Raw genomic sequence first — 17,971 nt, forward strand, 5'->3', positions numbered from 1 at the left:
TCTGAGATTGTCAGTAAAAGAAACCCTAAACTGTAATATTTTTCTTGCTTCACTTGTAATATTTTGTAAACACGAAAATTTTGACAATTTCTCCATATTCCAAACTGTACGTTTTTGTTAACCATAACACAATTTCGATGTTTAACATTTGTTTACGCGTTATTCTTAAAATAGAATTATTTGCTACTGCCATTAGTATAGCGGCCCGGCATGGCCAAGCGTGTTAAGGCGTGCGACTCGTAATCTGAGGGTCGCGGGTTCGCAGCTCCTTCGCGCCAAACATGTTCACCCTTTCAGCCGTGGGGGCGTTATAATGTGACGGTCAATCCCACTATTCGTTGGTAAAAGAGTAGCTCAAGAGTTGGCGATGGGTGGTGATGACTAGCTGTCTTCCCTCTCGTCTTATACTGCTACATTAGGGACGACTAGCACAGATAGCCCTCGAGTAGCTTTGTGCGAAATTCAAAACAAACAAACAAACAAAGCCATTAGTATAAAACGAAGTATTTATTAATCTTTTATTAGTAGGTGTGTAGATTCATTGCTACCAATACATTGTTTTATTAAAAACAAAGTTTGTAATTTTTCTGCTAAATTATTTCTATTCATGGTCATGCCATTCACATTTGTTTTTTCAATAGAATACTGTATTTGTATTAAAAACTACATTGATAAAAGAGTAATTAGCCCAAGAGTTGACGGTGGGTGATGAATACTAGCTGCCTTCACCCTAATCTGTAACTGCCAAATGTATAACACTGTATTTGTATTAAAAACTACAGTGTGTTATTTCACATAATAATAAACGCGTGTATTTTTAGCATGGGCTAGCTGTAAACGTGATGATTGGTGTGCGGTTCTGCTGATCTGAATGTTATAGGTTCGAGTCTCGATATGTAGCTAAATGTGCTCTGCACTTGCACATGCAGAAATATTATAACTGTAAAAGTCGGTTAAGAGGGCCGCGTAGGAAGCTGCTACTGATTGGGTTGCCCTCTTGCTAGTCATCAGTTCTAAATTAGGGATGTCTGTGCCTGAGCGTAGGGTCTCTGACCTGGAGTTTTATAGCTCATGTGTTTCGCAAGGTGCCCTTCGGACTGAAAACAAGAAGCCCCGTTTTTTATGGCTTTTTACAAACAGCGATAAGTTTACGGATTTACAGCGATGGACGCAGTTGATAGCCCAGTGCGGCTTTGCTCTGAAGGAACCAAACCAAACAAACCAAAATAATATGTTCTCATAACAAGCGATTCTGACCATTTTGGTTTTATTTTATTACTTTACAACACAACAGCTGATGTTATAATAATGACCAGCTTACGATATATTATTGATAAGTTTTATAAAACAAAAAGAGAACAACAATTATAGTAGTCCTACAACAGATCTTAAATTGTTATCACTTCTTAACACGTACAATATCATTGAAATATTGTTTGAACTGATTGCTTAATTTGATATATTAAAAATTAAATTATATACCTAGGTTCTTTTAAAAATCGAAACACATTTCCTTAAAATAGTCGAACTTTACCTTCGAATTTACGCTCCACCACTGTATGCATGCTTTTTAATGTCACTTCTCCGATAAGACAGCGGTAAGTCTTTGTACTCACAACGCCAAAATTCGGGTTTCGATTCTCCGCGGTGGACATGGAAGATAACCAAAGGTACTTCCTCCCCAGTGGCACGGCGGTATGTCTGTGGACTTAAAACGTTAGAAATTGGGTTTCGATACCCGTGGTGAACAGAGCACAGATAGTCCATTGTGTAACTTTGTGATTACCAAGAACCAGAAAAACGAATATAATCTCACCTTCATGTTAACATTCGAGAATACCTTTTACATGTCACACATACCAGAATTAATAAAACAGTGGTCTTTTTAATCTACCAAACGTATATCCATATAAGCTACTTCGTTTCATCCATCGTTTTTTTTTTCTTACTCGAAATTTAGATTGAGATGAAAAATAGAATTTTTAATGCCATCGTCGAATCAAAAGGCTGCAGAATACATTTCGAGGAAAACACATTGTTAGAGAGGGGTTTTAGAGGGGCAGAGGTGATTTGGGAGTTTCTAATGGGAAGATTGAAATACAAAAAGAAGAATAGCATATGTCAACTTAATTTTCTGACATCATTATAGTAATATTCGTCACTGAGCGCGAACTGCAATGATAAAACGCAAGTCCAATTAAATAGATAATGAAACAGTTAAATTGAATTATGGGAAATGGAAAGAGAGATGAACCAGAAAAGTGAATTAAGTATAGTGACGGGTGTAATTAAAATTAGAAGTTAAGTTTTTGAAGTTTCAAATCTTTATGTATTTCAAACTGTATAATCTAAAATACTGCGTCTATCATATTGCGAGTCAAGCGCCAATGGTTATAGAAAGGGTAAGATAAATTTATAATCGCTGTTTTTTTTTCTAATTTTGCGCAAAGCTACTCAAGGGCTATATGCGCTAGCCGTCCCTAATTTAGCAGTGAAAAAAGACAAGAGGGAAGGCAGCTAGTCATCACCACCCACCGCTAACTATTGGGCTACTCTTTTACAAACGAATAGTGGGATTGACCGACACATTATACCCCCACACGGCTGAAAGGACGAGCATGTTTGGTGCGAGGAGGATTCGAACCCGCGACCCTTAGATTACGAGTCGAATGCCTTAACCCACCTGGCCATCCCAGGCCTAATCGCTATCTCGTCAATTTCAAAAGTTGAAATTTAAATATGTATTGAATTAAATGTTTGTTTTTGAAAATTAAATATTTTATTAGCTTTGTACTTAACTCTAGAATAATTTAATTATATGAATGACAAGAGCTGGCTTTAAGATTTTTTAAAATTTATTGATTAATAGTTTTAGTTTAGTTGAGAAGATGGAACAGCCGAGATGGACCAGTAGGTCCGCGTTGTTCCAAAATGTTTTACTATAATTGTAAGAAATTTATATATATAGTCAAAAATCAGAATAAACCACCTTCAGTAAAACAACTGCATTTTGAGCTTAAATTTCATTTTAACTGTGATTTCCCGCTCCGGCATGGCCAAGTGTGTTAAGGCGTTCGACTTGTAATCCGAAGGTCCCGGGGTCGAATCCCATTCGCACCAAACATGCTCGCCCTTTCAGCCGTGGGGGCGTTATAACGTGATGGTCAATCTCACTATTCGTTCGTAAAAGAGTAGCCTAAGAGTTCGCGGTGGGTGGTGATGACTACCTGCTTTCCCTCTAGTCTTACACTATTCGTTGGTAAAAGAGTAGCCCCAGAGTTGGCGGTGGGTAGTGATGTCTAGCTTCCTTCCCTCTAGTCTTACACTACTAAATTAGGGATGACTACCACAGATAGCCCGCGAGTAGCTTTGTGCGAAATTCAAAACAAACAAAGAAATTGATTTCCCTTAGGTTACTTCTTTATGAAGGAAAAATGGAAAAGTATTTTCTTTTAGGCTTAAAATATAGCTTCATTTGCATGACATGCTTTTACATAGCACATGCTTTTGTATATTTGTTTGTGTTTGAAAACTCTGTTAACACTGACATGATTACGTCTATACAACGTTTAATGGCTTGTTTTACAGCGAACTTTATTTGTTTAAGTTTAAAGATAGGTAGCGAAAATTTGCTTTGGCCGTTCTTTTTTTAGAATGATTCATTATTCAGCATCAACGAACACCTCTTCTAAAAAATCGATCGACTCTCCCGGAATGTGGACATAAAGCTCAATTACCTCTAAAGTTGAAGGCTTGCTATGCAAATTACAAAGGCTGACTGAAGTTAGAAATGAGAGAAGTAGTAACAGAACTTGTTTACTGTTCGGAGTTCAACCATCCTATTTGAGTCAACGTTTCTCAGCTTTGTATGTTCCAAGAACCATTTCTTCAGGGACTTTTGGTCTCAGTGGACTCGACTGGATCGAAGAACAGAAAGTCTAAACAGGTAAGACCTACTTAAGTTGTTTTCCAGACGAATGGTAATAGCATTTCGTGCAGGGAAGTGTGGCGTATAAGTTTTTAGGAATGTTTCCATGGAGGCATGCAAAAATCACCGAAGACTTCACACTTTTGTTTTGATATAACGAGTTTCAAAGTGTGACAAACATTTCAGAAGTAAAATTAATTAGTCATATAATTGTTCCACAATATGTCATATAGAAAATTTATCCAAGGCATCATAAATATATATGTAACTTTTCGGATAACTTAGCCAAAAATAAACAAATAAAATCGGGTTTAAATTATGACATGAGAAGAGTAGCTCCTACCCTAGTAAGTGACGTAAAGATTGACAATACAAAGGCAGTGATACACCGCATATTTACCAAGTTTTATCTTTCTTTACTTGTCTAAATTTCGAAATGAAAATATCAGAGCTAAATAAATACATATTAAGACAAACATGGGGAGAGTTAAAGCCAAAAACACCAAACATCTAAACTTATCGTTCGCCATCGTAATGAAACTGAAAATAAGGTAAAGTAATTAAATGAATAGATGGTGTATCCACACATCTTTGTGGGTCCTGTATTGGCGGGTACCTCTTTTACTAGGAGCTTATTTGTCTGTCTTATGTGTTTGGCGCTTTTCTTTGACCTATTCTTTTGAAATTTATAATATATATACATACTAAAGGCCCGGTACGGCCAGGTGGTTAAGGCACTCGACTCGTAATCCGAGGGTCGCGGGTTCGAATCCCGGTCACACCAAACATACTCGCCCTTTCAGCCGTAAGGGCGTTATAATGTGACGGTCAATCCCACTATTCGTTGGTAAAAGAGTAGCCCAAAAGTTGGTGGTGGGTAGTGATGATTAGCTGCCTCCCTTTTAGTCTTACACTGCTAAATTAGGGACGGCTTGCGCAGATAGCCCTCTAGTAGCGTTGCGCAAAATTCAAAAACAAACAAACACTACAGACATTACTTAAATTTGTGAAAAAAAATCCAGATATTAATTCCTTCTATAATTTAAAATCAATTAACTACTAGGTTTCATTAAAATATTTTTGTTTTAAGAAATAAGATTGGTATGATACATTTCTGACAATTTTATGGTGATAAAATCCACATGCCTCAGCAAAATGTATTCTTAAATTCAAGTATTAGTTATTAAACAATAATGACTGAAAGTGTAAAAAAGTCTTAAATATTGAATGAAAATCAGAATACAACTACGTACACTAAATATTAACAAACAAGCATTAACAAATTAAAATAAATATGTTACAATCATCTGTACTAAAACATAATGAAAAACTGACATATTTGGCCTTTCAAACATACGAAAATATGTCCGTATGTCCTTCGTTATCAGCAAATACGAACCATGTTTGGCAGAACAATGAGAAACAATGTTCTTCATATGCCTATTTTGTTTCCTCAAAATACGATACTTTTTTACAGAGTATAGCGCAAACACAGCGATAGACATCGGTCCCCATGTTAGTGAATAGGGATTTTTTGGTTTTTAGTGGCATTGCTGTGACTTTGACCCTTCAAAAACTAACAATTTTTAAGTTAGATCATAGTCCAAATGTATTCGACGGAGGTAACAAACTCATAAAATAAGTTATACGAAAAAATATTTTTATGTTTTTACAATTTCTCACTCACTTTCAACAGCTCCCAACCCCAGTATCTCAGTGGCAAGTCTGAAGGCTTATAATGCTAAAAACGTATTTTTGATAACCGTGGTGGGCACAGCACGTATAGTCCATTGCTTAGTTTCATGCTCAACAACAAACAAACAAGCACTTTCAACAAATTAGGAGTCGAGCTTCCTTAACAGCACACATAGCCCATTGTTTAGTTTCATGTTCAACAACAAACAAATAAGCACTTTCAACAAATTAGGAGTCGAGCTTCCTAAACTATTTGGTTTACCTGATTTGTGATGTTCAAATTCACGGTTAGGCTACACTGTGAGAGGGTAAGCGAGCATCTTTTGACATATTAAACTAACATTCACAATGGTAATGACTAACTGAAGCGATTTAAACATCTAATGATCTGAAAGAGTTAAATTTAAAAGCCTAGTAGTTTATAAATCAGAAAGATTTGATATGTGTATAATACTGATGAAAAGATTTATGAAATTTTCAAGGCATAGAAGGTTTCTGAAAGTAACTCTACATCACTGCTTGGATCACTGGTTTAAAAAAAGTAAAATTTTTACAGGAATATAGAAAATACTTTAAACAGTTATTGTTAATTAAATTCAAAGTTAACTCAGTGTACGGATAACAATGATATATTGATTTCTCGGGATTATTTTGTTGAATTTGAATATTATGAAGAAAATCCAGTTAATGAAATGGAAGATATTTTAGACGTTAATGCTCTCTTTATTATAATTAATTTAAATTAAGGGTATTAATATTTTGGCTCAACTTGCTTTATAGAGGGATTATCTAGGAAAACAACACCCCTCTTATTGTACCCTCGATGACTCACCTGTAACCTATACTATAGGAAGAATTTCTTGTGAAACTTAAGTTTACTTTAGGTTACTTGGGATTAGTTGTCTAGAACAATATTTTTTATGCGATAAACCTCAACGTTTATAAACTAATTGAAAATAATGTCGTTAGAAGATAAAATAAAACTTCAAGAAACTGAATAATGATAATAAAAACAAAGACGCTTGTTATATACATATTGTTCTGCAACACGTGTAACCCTCACGAAGAAATACACAATTTTCATCAGAATGGTCGATTTTAAAATATAAAAGAAAAATTAGGTGATTGCATTTAGAATTTTTAAATTAATTTATTGAAAAAGATGTTGAGTGTATTATTTGTCAAATTGGTTTAGAAGATCTTTTTTCACTTCAGTTAGTTTGTTTGTTTTGAATTTCGCGCAAAACTACTCAAGGACTATCTGCGCTAGCTGTCCTTAATTTACCAGTGTAAGATTAGAGGGAAGGCAGCTAATCATCACTACCCACCGCTAATTCTTTGGCTACTCTCTTACCAAACTTGCTCACCCTTTCAGCCGTGGGGGCGTTGTATGTGACGGGGATTCAAACCCGTGACCCTCAGATTAGGAGTCTAGCGGCTTAACCCACCTGATCATGCCGGGCCTTCACTTTTGTCAAATTACATACAATACACTAAACAACAAAAATTGGAACTGAAATCAGAGGAATGAAGCAGTTGAATATCTTTAGGTACCGACATTTCTGGAAAACTTCCTGGGATGACCTGCTATGTGAAGGTGAAAAAGAAATTACTGAACTTCAACGTTACCTTAAAAACTTTTGTATCTAAGGGAACAATAACATTATAGACACCACCAGTGGCACATCGACATGTCTGTCACATCTCTAGAAACTGGGTTCGATCTTCGTGGTGGGCAGAGTATAGACAGACCTTTATGGAGTTTTGTGCTTAATTCCAAACAAACAAACATCACAGAAAGTATAGGCAGGCTTTCTTTACTGCCTTATTACCAAGAAGTATATAACCTCAATAAATATAGATTGAACAATTAAGTTATTTTAATATGATTTCTCTTGAGTTGAGTAAATGATTTTTGTTTTACTTTTAAAGAAGACATTTACTGACACATGTCTGGAACTGTTATAGGAATTGCATTTACATCTACACGTACTGTATTAACGATACGTTTTTATAAACCACTAACTTTTTTTATTTAACTTTTTCAGCCACTATCTTAACAACCTAAACTTAAATACGTGTATAATTTGTTGAGATTAGAACGAATACAATAGTTCTGGTTTTCCTGTCATTACCTCGAGAGTAATACCAACGTGGTTTAATGTAACTCAATTTATTCAAGGGAAAGAAGATAAAAAATTCTTAATAAACATCTTATCTTAACACAGTATATCCTTTAAGTGCTTTAGTTGTTACCCACGTAATACATTGCATCCTATATAAGTGCTTTAGTTGTTACCCACGTAATACATTGCATCCTATATAAGTGCTTTAGTTGTTACCCACGTAATACATTGCATCCTATATAAGTGCTTTAGTTGTTACCCACGTAATACATTGCATCCTATATAAGTGCTTTAGTTGTTATCTACTGAACACAGTACATCCTCTAAGTGCTTTAATCGCTATCTACTTAACACAGTGCATCCCTGAAGCATATTAGTTGTTATCTACTTAACACAGTATTTAGTTTTTATCTCTATAACAAAACATATCCTCCGAGTGCTTTAGCTTTTGTTAGTTGCGTTCCACAATAAATAAATAACGTTGCTGAAAATAATCTAAAAGTTGTTCTTTCCAGAGGATAAACTTACGGATATTTAGCTAAAAACAATCTAACAAAATTTTAACGAAAAGTGTTTTTCTACACTTTAAAGAAATAATCGTTACATATACCATTAAAATGTATACTGAGCTATTATCTGTGAGATTTATTCCAATGTAGATATTTTCTATCAGTACAGTGTTTCAAAATGTTTGTTTGTTATGAATTTCGCGCAAAGCTACACGATGGCTATCTGCGCTAGCCGTCCCTAACTTAGCAGTAAAAGACTAGAGTAAAGACTGTTAGTCATCATGCTCACCGTCAACTCTTGGGCTACTATTTTATCAACGAATAGCGAGATTAACTGTAACTTTATAACGACCCCACATCTGAAAGAGTAAGAATGTTTGGTGGGACAGGTATTGGAACGCGCGACCTTCAGATAACAAGCCCAGCGTCCTATGTACTTGGTCTGACAGGCCATTTCAAAATGCAAAGCTTTCAAAAATATACATTTCGAGGAAACGTCTATCTTGGGAATATGAGTAAAATTTACGTTGACATCAGCTACAAAATTATAAAAGTTGTTCTCTCTTATGTAGGCAGTTTTTTCTAAGGAAATTTTAATAACTATTTGGGAAAATCGTTGTTACTTTTGAAGTTTCAATAATAGGAATACATAATTTTTTTAGAAAACATTTTTGTTTATTGTTTATTTTAGTTTTAACTGAAATATGTTAGGGTTCTTGAAGCTTTCAACATATGAAACCTAATGTCTTGAACTGATTTTGGTAAACTAGACGTTCGGTTTTTGGATTCTTTAAATTTTAAAACTAATGAAAAATATTTCTGTCAGACTTTAGTTCCTTACTATCAACGCTAGCTGCCTTCCACCTCGTCTATTACCTCAAAATTATGGACAGCTAGCGTTGATAGTAAGGAACTAAAGTTCCTCTAATTACGACTCGAGTGCCTTAACCACCTGGCCATGTTGGGCCTAGAAGAAAAGAACTATGCAAAACTCATAAATTGCGTATGAAAACGAAACTGTCATTGTATAAATGTTATCTACATGTAAAGACAAATGTGTCAGAAACGTGTTTCTGCTTACAACCTTCAAGCAGTTTGGTGGAATCTATTATACACATAATTCAGTATATATGCTCACAAACATGGAATCAGAATAACACACTCATATAACACATATATGTGGGTTTATAACACACTCATGTTTCGCTATGGTGCTAAACAAATTGGTTGCGTGAAAGAAAGTTAGAATTTATTGTTAGAGGAAAATAGAAACGAAGCTTGTTACATCTATTGAGTGACCTCAATAGCATAATTATAAGACCTGAACGATAAAGTTACGTTTGAAGTATGAACATAATTGTGGCTACGCTACGTGTATTTCACATTCAAAGCGAACAACAATCGTATATTGTTTTATGTTTATAATATGTGCAAACTCGTTTCCTTTCAACTGGTGTTTAACACAATTTTTCTATGTCATGTAACAACAATTAGGTGTGTCCTAATCAGAAATCTTTAGTTCTGAAATAAACAATTGGGCTAATACAAGTACTAGCAGCCAAAGTTCAGTTATTAAACAATGTTTTTTGTAAGGTTATTAGCACAGATGCATATGAGTTACACCTCTATAGTTCTAAGTAGTTAGCAAGCCTCTCAGTTGTACCTAAATAAGTTTGAAATTATTTCAAATTCATTTAATAAATCAACTGTGGTTATGTCAGAACAAAACAATTATCTGTTGTATTTTTAAATTGATATAAAGTTCATGTAATCTGTCGTGATCATTTATTGAACAAAATAATTGGAGAAAACAAGTCTATACGACACAATGTCTTTTGTTCACATTTAATATATGTATTTCATCACTCCAAGTAGAAGCTATGAAACCTAATATTTCCCACTCAGTAGTTGCTTGTATACCTAGTTGCCAGGTCGTTTTTTTCACTTACTAATAACTTACCAATCTACCATAATTATTACTATAATAGATCTGATATGAGAACAAAAACAATTTTTTTCCTTACACGTTAAGTAAACCTACTATGACGAATAATAATGTTTTTGCTTAAATTTTAATAAAAGTGCATAGTGTTGTTACAAAATACTCACCATTTCAGACATCAAATGATTATTTCTATACTTCAAGCTTTCGATTATTAACATGCTTTCAAATTGTCATCGCATCATAAAGGTTTCTGTTTACATGTTGATCAATTTAACATCTACTACGATTCCTCTCCTGCTGATGTCTTAACAAGTCTACTGTCTTCTCTTGTTGGGCTGACAGATGTTCCAATCTTAATTTTTTTTTTACTTGTTCACACATTAATGATCGTACAATTTCGCTACAAAGAATCCACTCTCTAACGCGTTTAAAACTTCTTTCATCTTAAATATGCTTCCCTTATTAGCGAATTACTAAAGTTACTATTACACCGCAATCACTTAATTGTTTCCATGTTAATAAACCAACCGTATCACCTTAATCTGCTACTCCCTTAGGGATTGATTGAAACTGCTGTACCACTATAATTAATCATTTGCTCAAAGAAAGCTAAACGTAGGTTTTCGTAAAACTGCTTGCTTTTTCTAAACGTTCAGATTAGTAGATCACTTTATCAATAACTTAAGGTATAGACTGTCAAAATTAAAAATGGTAGAAAACTGCTCGTGATTTCAACATTTGCCTGTCGCTACTTTTTTAGATCCATCAAAAGTGAAGGTAAATGTCACAATATATGCAGAAAAAAATAACCCTAAACTGGCCTGTCGTTAAACAGTAAAGATACGACTTAGGGATGATATGTCGATCCAAATCAAGGTTCTTTCGCTAAGTGGTTAGCGAAGAGGGCTGTGGTTAAGAGAGTCAAAGGCTCGAATTCGCCAAACGTCGCTGAATACGCTTCGGACTTTCAACTGTAAGCGTTATAGGTGTAAAAGTTGATAATTCTATGCGATTAAGAATATTTTTACAGGTGGTGGGTGGTACTAGTTTGTTTCTCTCTGTCTAAGTAATCATTTCTAAATTAAAACTTGTTATTTGCTTAAACAAGAGAAAATCTGACCTTGCTGTTTAAATAGCATGTCGCAAACGGTGCAATTGAATTTAAAAAATATCGTGTATCCTTAAAAGCTCGTTTGCTAAAATAAGAGGTAATGTTTCACCATCGTCCCAGTTTATTGTCCGATTTCTTGAAGCAGAATTTAGAGTTTACACTTTCTTTTTCACGAGTTTACAACAATAGACACGTTTCGTTTACATAGCGAGTGTTACAATTAGAAGACTTAATTTGACAAGTAACATTCAAGTTGTATAATTTTGAACTTTTATCAGTAGAAGGGACAAAGTTTAACTGTCAATAACTACATGGTGTAAATGCTGAGTTCAGTATATCCTAGTTAACTTTTCGCCGCTCGAAAAATATGATAAGATAATGGATTTATCTTAGGGGACGTGTTGGTTAGAAACCTTATTACGTAACTTTTTTGTTTTTTTCAAATACAAACGCGTCAGAAAAGATAGAGTGATCGTTTATATTTTAAAATTAAGTATTTCTATATTTTGATCGAAAATTAGCGCATAAATTAGGTTTTAACGATAAACTTGAGTGAAAAAAATCAAAATAAGCTGAAATAAAAACAGAATTTGATCAATTTGCAATCCAAGTATCAAGGATCAATGATGGGCCGTTACATTCTTGTTGAAAGTTCAATTGTATTAATAAATTTTGTGGATACAGGTGTGAGGACAAAATTGTCAACATCATTGCAGTTAATTAAAAATATCATCAACATGCGTACTCCAGAAATTAACATCCTTGGCAGGAGAATTCGTAGCAGAAGTTTCAGTGTGTTCCATGAATACTTCTGCATCAAAGCAAAAGCAATAGAACCATGGCAGTACAGTGAAGTTGTTTTTCTCTGAAGAATGAAACGGTTGCTTTCAAACAATACTTCAGCCAGGTCATCATTTTGAAGAATGGGTACTTAAAATGATATCTGATTTAAACACTGAAATAAGCTTCTTCTCCAACAAGAGAAACAGGGAGACACATGAATAAGGTAATGGCATTGTACTCGTTAACCATTGGTACAGAATGTTTTAACATAAAAATCAGGATAGAAAATTAACGACATTTAAATTTTAGCAATGTCTTTAACAAAGCATAATTAGGGGACCTATATATGAAACAGGAAGCGCAGAATCCGTGATGACGAGAAAACCCACTTGTAGATAAAATTGTATATGTAAAAATGGCTGGTATGGATAGAGAAAGCACTATGTAGAGGAGCGAACAATGTTTCGACCTTCTAAGCACGCCCTCTACATTCCTACATTGAATTACACAATCGCCTTCAAACATGTGGTCAGCTATCGGTCAGTTACCACTTTCTTTCTTTGTGAACCTGACGATGACCGAAGAAATTTTTGAAACGTTGTTTGCCCCTCTGCATAGTGCTTTCTCTATCCATACCAGCTGACATTACATATATACAGTTACGGCAGAAAGTGATCGTATCCCTGGCTCGTGAGTAGTTTTTTCCTCATAACTTAAAAAGTGTCACAATTAGGATAATGAAAGTAAATATATTATAAATATTATACTAACACACATCTACATAATTTTTATGTAAACTGAACGACAAATAAACTGTTAATAAACAAATAACTAAACATAGGAGGGGTAGAAAGTGTTCGTGCGTCTACTTTAATGGTCAGTTGTGTAGCCTTTCAGGTGAATTACTTGGCACAATCTCTCCTCATGGCCCTTCATGATCGTTTGACAGTACTCGACTGGTATTTTCTTCCATTCTTCTTTACAGACCAAAGAATATTCTTACAACAGGTAAAAGGTTTATCTACATGCTTTCTTGCATACCTCAATCGTGCTTCTAAATGAACAGGCTTTAAATATGGAGTTCTACGAGGACGGCATGCTTTTGACCCAGAAGAGTGTAACATGTTCGTAACTGTAGAGGTGCTTACTTCAACCCCAGTTTCCCTTACCAGTTTCTGTATATCATTACGTGTTAAACGAAATAGGGTTAGTAGGGTTCCTACTAACTTCTCTGAGAACCTTATTCTTGGTTCTCTCTGGAATTTTGGTGGGGCGTTCGGAACGAGGGAGGTTAGCAGTTGATCCTGTAAGTTTAAACTTAAGAGACACACGAGACTTGTATTTTACAATAATTCAGTTTTTTAAATCACTGGACAGTTGTTTCCTGTTCGCCATGATGACCAAGCAGATAATGACGGAGATGGCGCTAAACTACCGGAAGTACATTTTTTGCTGGCTAAATTCCAATAATTATGAATCAAGTGTCTAGTTTTGGAATGGTATAATGTTGTTTATTTGCCAAACTAAACTAAATATTTACGGAAATATCAGTTTTTTCACACACGTTCTGAACTGTACGAACACTTTCTGCTCCTCCTATTTTTGGTTATTTGTTTATAAACAGTTTATTTGCCGTTTGATTTACATAAAAATTTATGTAGATGGTGATAGTATAACATTTATAATATATTTTACTTTTGTTAGCCTAATCGTGATACGTTTTAAGTTATGATCAAAAAATCGCTAGGGACGCAGGGGTACGAACACTTTCTGTCGTAACTGTTACGAAAGCAGAAGAAACGCTATTTTATAAATGTTGGAAGATCAGAAAATGACCTAATTTAATCACCATTTCCATAAAGAAACCAGCGTTTAAGACTTTTGTTTTAGATTTACAGTATGCATTTGTACAGGTGTAGAAGTTTATATTTTACAGATAGTGACCTGCTTGTTAACACGTTAATAAATCAATAGGCACATAATAACAATGTCATCATAAATAATGACTGAATTTCCCCCTCTTCATGAATTTAAAACTCACATAATCATTATCTAGCTTACTATTTAATAAGAGTGTAGCTACAGTTTAAACAATGTTACTCGCATATTAATTAATTAATTTTTCAAGCACGAGTATTTATTTATGCACAAATTAAGAAACCTACGAACCCAGCATAATCACTCATACGCCTGTACATGTTGATAACCCACATTACATGACAGTTAATTATTTACTAATTTGTTAATGAACATGAAAAAAATATCCTTAACCACTTACTTCTTCACATGTAGATGAACACACTGTACCATTGTAACTATGTATTAGTTCGCATGTATAAAAACAAAAACACGTATGTCCTATTTCAGTCACCCATACATGTTATTCCACTTCAGGGGCCCACTTTTCCTCCTTACCCATTCATGCGCTCAGATACTGCCTGTCTAAAATTAGGCGTGTATTTCTATGCGAACATTCTTTTTGTCACACGTCATTCATATAACTAGTCCGTTTCTTTTTTTTTTTTATAATGAGATTGGATGTTTAAATAGGATCTCATTTAATAGGAAGTAAGGAGACTTATGTCTCATCTTCACGAACTAGATGTATCATGTTATATTTATATGTTCGGTACTAATGTTCGATCTAATTTGTCGTGTTTCACGAAGTAACGTTCACTTGTTACCTCAATGACGTATTTAGGGTTTATTTTTCTTTATGAATGTATTATAAACCAGTTAACGTTATCCCTTAGCATTATGAAACCCAGAATCATTAGTCGAGCACTCTATTTTTAGCCTTTAAAATATCCTAATCTTCACCATTTAGGATTAGTTCACTGTAATCTCTGTCTAAATACACCCGAAACGTTAGTTAACCACGCAGGACACGATTGGATTAACCTTTATACAGGTTCACTTTAATAAGAACTGAAATTATACAAATAAATATAGAAATTATCCACATCAAACTGACCTCGCAAACAGCTTAAAAAGATGCATTTTTCCTTCTTCCCAATATAACCATTCTTTTACACACTGAAAGGGCTTTAACCATCCTTTTACACACTGAAAGGGCTTTAACCATCCTTTTACACACTAAAAGGGCTTTCACCATACTTCTACACACTGTCTGAATTTATCATGTACGAATTTCTTTACAAGTTGCTTTGGAACGTACCGTCCTGTGAGCTCATGCAAACAACGTCCTGGTTATAAATATACCAATCCCCAAAACCTCAAAATAACTTCACACATGGCTTTCAATACAATAACCTTTATATGTGGGCTTCTTCAACGCAACCTCTAAGCACAACTCTTTACACGCTATCCTTCTCTCAGAAGTGCTTTCACTTGTAACCTCGCAGGGCAACCTTTTAAACAGTAACTTTCCTCACCAAGGCCTCCATCCATACCTTTTTAGACACTAGCTACAACATAAGACCTTCCTTCAAGATGCTAAATTACTACCTTCATAATTAGATTTTGCACACGACTTCTCTTGCGCTATTACCCACACATATACACATTCCATCACACATAGCAATCTCCCTCACTCCCTACCCACTCCCACGGTTTAGTAGGGACGAAGTGCTGCTACATTAACATCTACTTTGGCCTCCACACCAAACCTCCTACTCATTTTTTATCCTCTACTAATCTTATTAGCGTTAGTCGTTGCGCGTGAGCCTACAAACTAACCTTTAAATTCCATCTTATGCATAAATGCACCTGATACAAAACCTTTCATATAAACGCTGATTCCCTTCTCCTCCAAAACAAAATAATTAACCATACAATATAACTTTAGTAACTTAAACACTTAATCACATTCCATTCCTCTCCTACTAGCTATCCTTTAAACATTAAGTTATTTCAATAACCCACAAGCCATTTTACAAAATAAAAATAAACTTCTGAATATCCAATACTCTTAACAAATACCAGTTAACCTCCACATAGCCCTTGTTACAAAATATCCCATTCTCTAGTCTTTTCACACACACACATTAGAAGACAGAGAGTCGTTGACCTTTAACTCATCTCTCAGTAGAGTCATTTAAAAATGGTAATGTTTTGTAGTATATGCTATGGATATATATATTATTCTAGTTTTCTTCGAAAAAGAAGTTTAGTGAAGACTTGGGCATTTTAGTATATAGACCAAATCACAACTGTCTGGTTAATAGTTACACAGAACAATTGGACAAGCAGCATTCAAGCTCTCCAAAAGCAAGTCCCAGTTATTATCAAGTTGTATTTTTAGCAGTCTAGTCCATTTTCATTCAAATGTAATTAGTGCGTGGTTGAATTATGAACGGTCAAGGCCGGCATGGCTAGGTGGTTAGGGCGCTCGACTCGTAATCTAAGGGTCACGAGCTCGAATATCTGTTACACCAAACATTTTCGCCCTTTCAGCTGTGAGGGCGTCATAATGGTACGATCAATCCCGCTACTCGTTGATAAAAGAGTAGTTCAAGAGTTGGTGGTGGGTGGTGATAACTAGCTGCCTTCTCTCTAGTCTTACATTCCTAAATTAGGGACGGCAAGCGCAAATAGCACTCGTGTAGCTTTGCACGAGATTTAAAAAAACACACAGAAAACAACAAGAAAACTAACTGAACGGTCATTTGTAAATAAATCCCAACTAAGAAGTTAGCACACAGGATAACATACAAAAGTTGTAATGGCTTTCAAACGAGACCCAAAACTCGAGCGCTTTCAAAAAATTGACTATTCTTCTTCAGGAAAATAGAAAACAAGAACAATGACCTATTCGAATGCTGTAGTTTTAGGTCTCTTTGAAAAATAAACATCTGTCATTAAATTTGTTTAGTGTTTTCTGGGACCCAATGCTTCTATTCTGTCTTTCGCTGTATTTTCATCGCATATATTATTTCACTTCATCTTACTGGACACTTACTTACCTTTGATTTTTCTGTTATTGTGAACGTAGCTTACTCATCAACATCAGATATCAATATTCAGTGACCTCCCTAACACATTCTTTCATATGGTCTCGAACACAACAACTTCCACATTCTAAACATGGAATTAATTTCCTTACATACAAATTACATCCGAGCACAATTTATTTTACATCCTTAACGTGCAACCTGAACTTCTATGTGAGAGTTTTATTGTATTGAAATTTTCACGTGTTCTACAGTAATTCCTGTACGCTGAATAAGAAAATGGATACCATTTTTCCTCCGTCATGTAAAGATTTTTCACAAAACATCATATGTACTTTTTATTTGTTTTGAATTTCGCGCAAAGCTACATCAGGGCTATCTGCGCTAGCCGTCCTACTTTCGCAGTGTAAGACCAGAGGGAAGGGAGATAGTCATCACCACCCACCGCCAACTCTTGGTCTACTTTTTTTACCAACAAAATAATGGAATTGATCATGACATAATAACGCCCCCACAGCTGAAATGGCTAGTATATTTGGTGAACCCACGAACATCAGATTATGAGTTGTTTACCCTAACCACCCGGCCATACCGAACTATATACACTTTTACATAAATAATAGTTTTCATTGAAATCGGATCGCATTTTGTTAAGCTTAAAATGTTGAGAACCACTGGCTATAGATTTCTCTAGACCAATAGCGACCTGAAAGTCTTATCGAACGATTTATAACCCAAACGTAACACACATATTAATACAAAATGCTCATCGCAGTAAACGAAATGATAATTTGATCTTAGTGAGAATGTGTTTCTTTCCGATTTGTAAATAAATTTATGATAAAAAGAATACTGTTATTTTAATACTTGAATAGACGAATTAAGGGAAATCCGCTTTTAAAACCAATACCATTTTATGAAGTTTACATTTGCAAACCTGTGTTATTTTAGTCCCACGTAC

General features: G+C 34.8%; 1 long non-coding RNA gene across 3 annotated transcripts in view; it reads left to right on the plus strand.

Moving 5' to 3' along the window:
* Positions 1 to 17,971, plus strand: part of LOC143252346 (uncharacterized) — a 57,743-nt gene that overhangs the window by 17,555 nt on the left and 22,217 nt on the right. For all 3 annotated transcript variants that reach the window (XR_013028944.1, XR_013028943.1, XR_013028945.1), the window contains one exon: positions 3,654 to 3,946. This is a non-coding gene — a long non-coding RNA (uncharacterized LOC143252346). The remainder of the gene's footprint in view (positions 1 to 3,653; positions 3,947 to 17,971) is intronic.

Source organism: Tachypleus tridentatus, chromosome 6 (assembly GCF_004210375.1).
Source record: "Tachypleus tridentatus isolate NWPU-2018 chromosome 6, ASM421037v1, whole genome shotgun sequence".
In the NCBI taxonomy this organism is placed as follows: domain Eukaryota; kingdom Metazoa; phylum Arthropoda; class Merostomata; order Xiphosura; family Limulidae; genus Tachypleus; species Tachypleus tridentatus.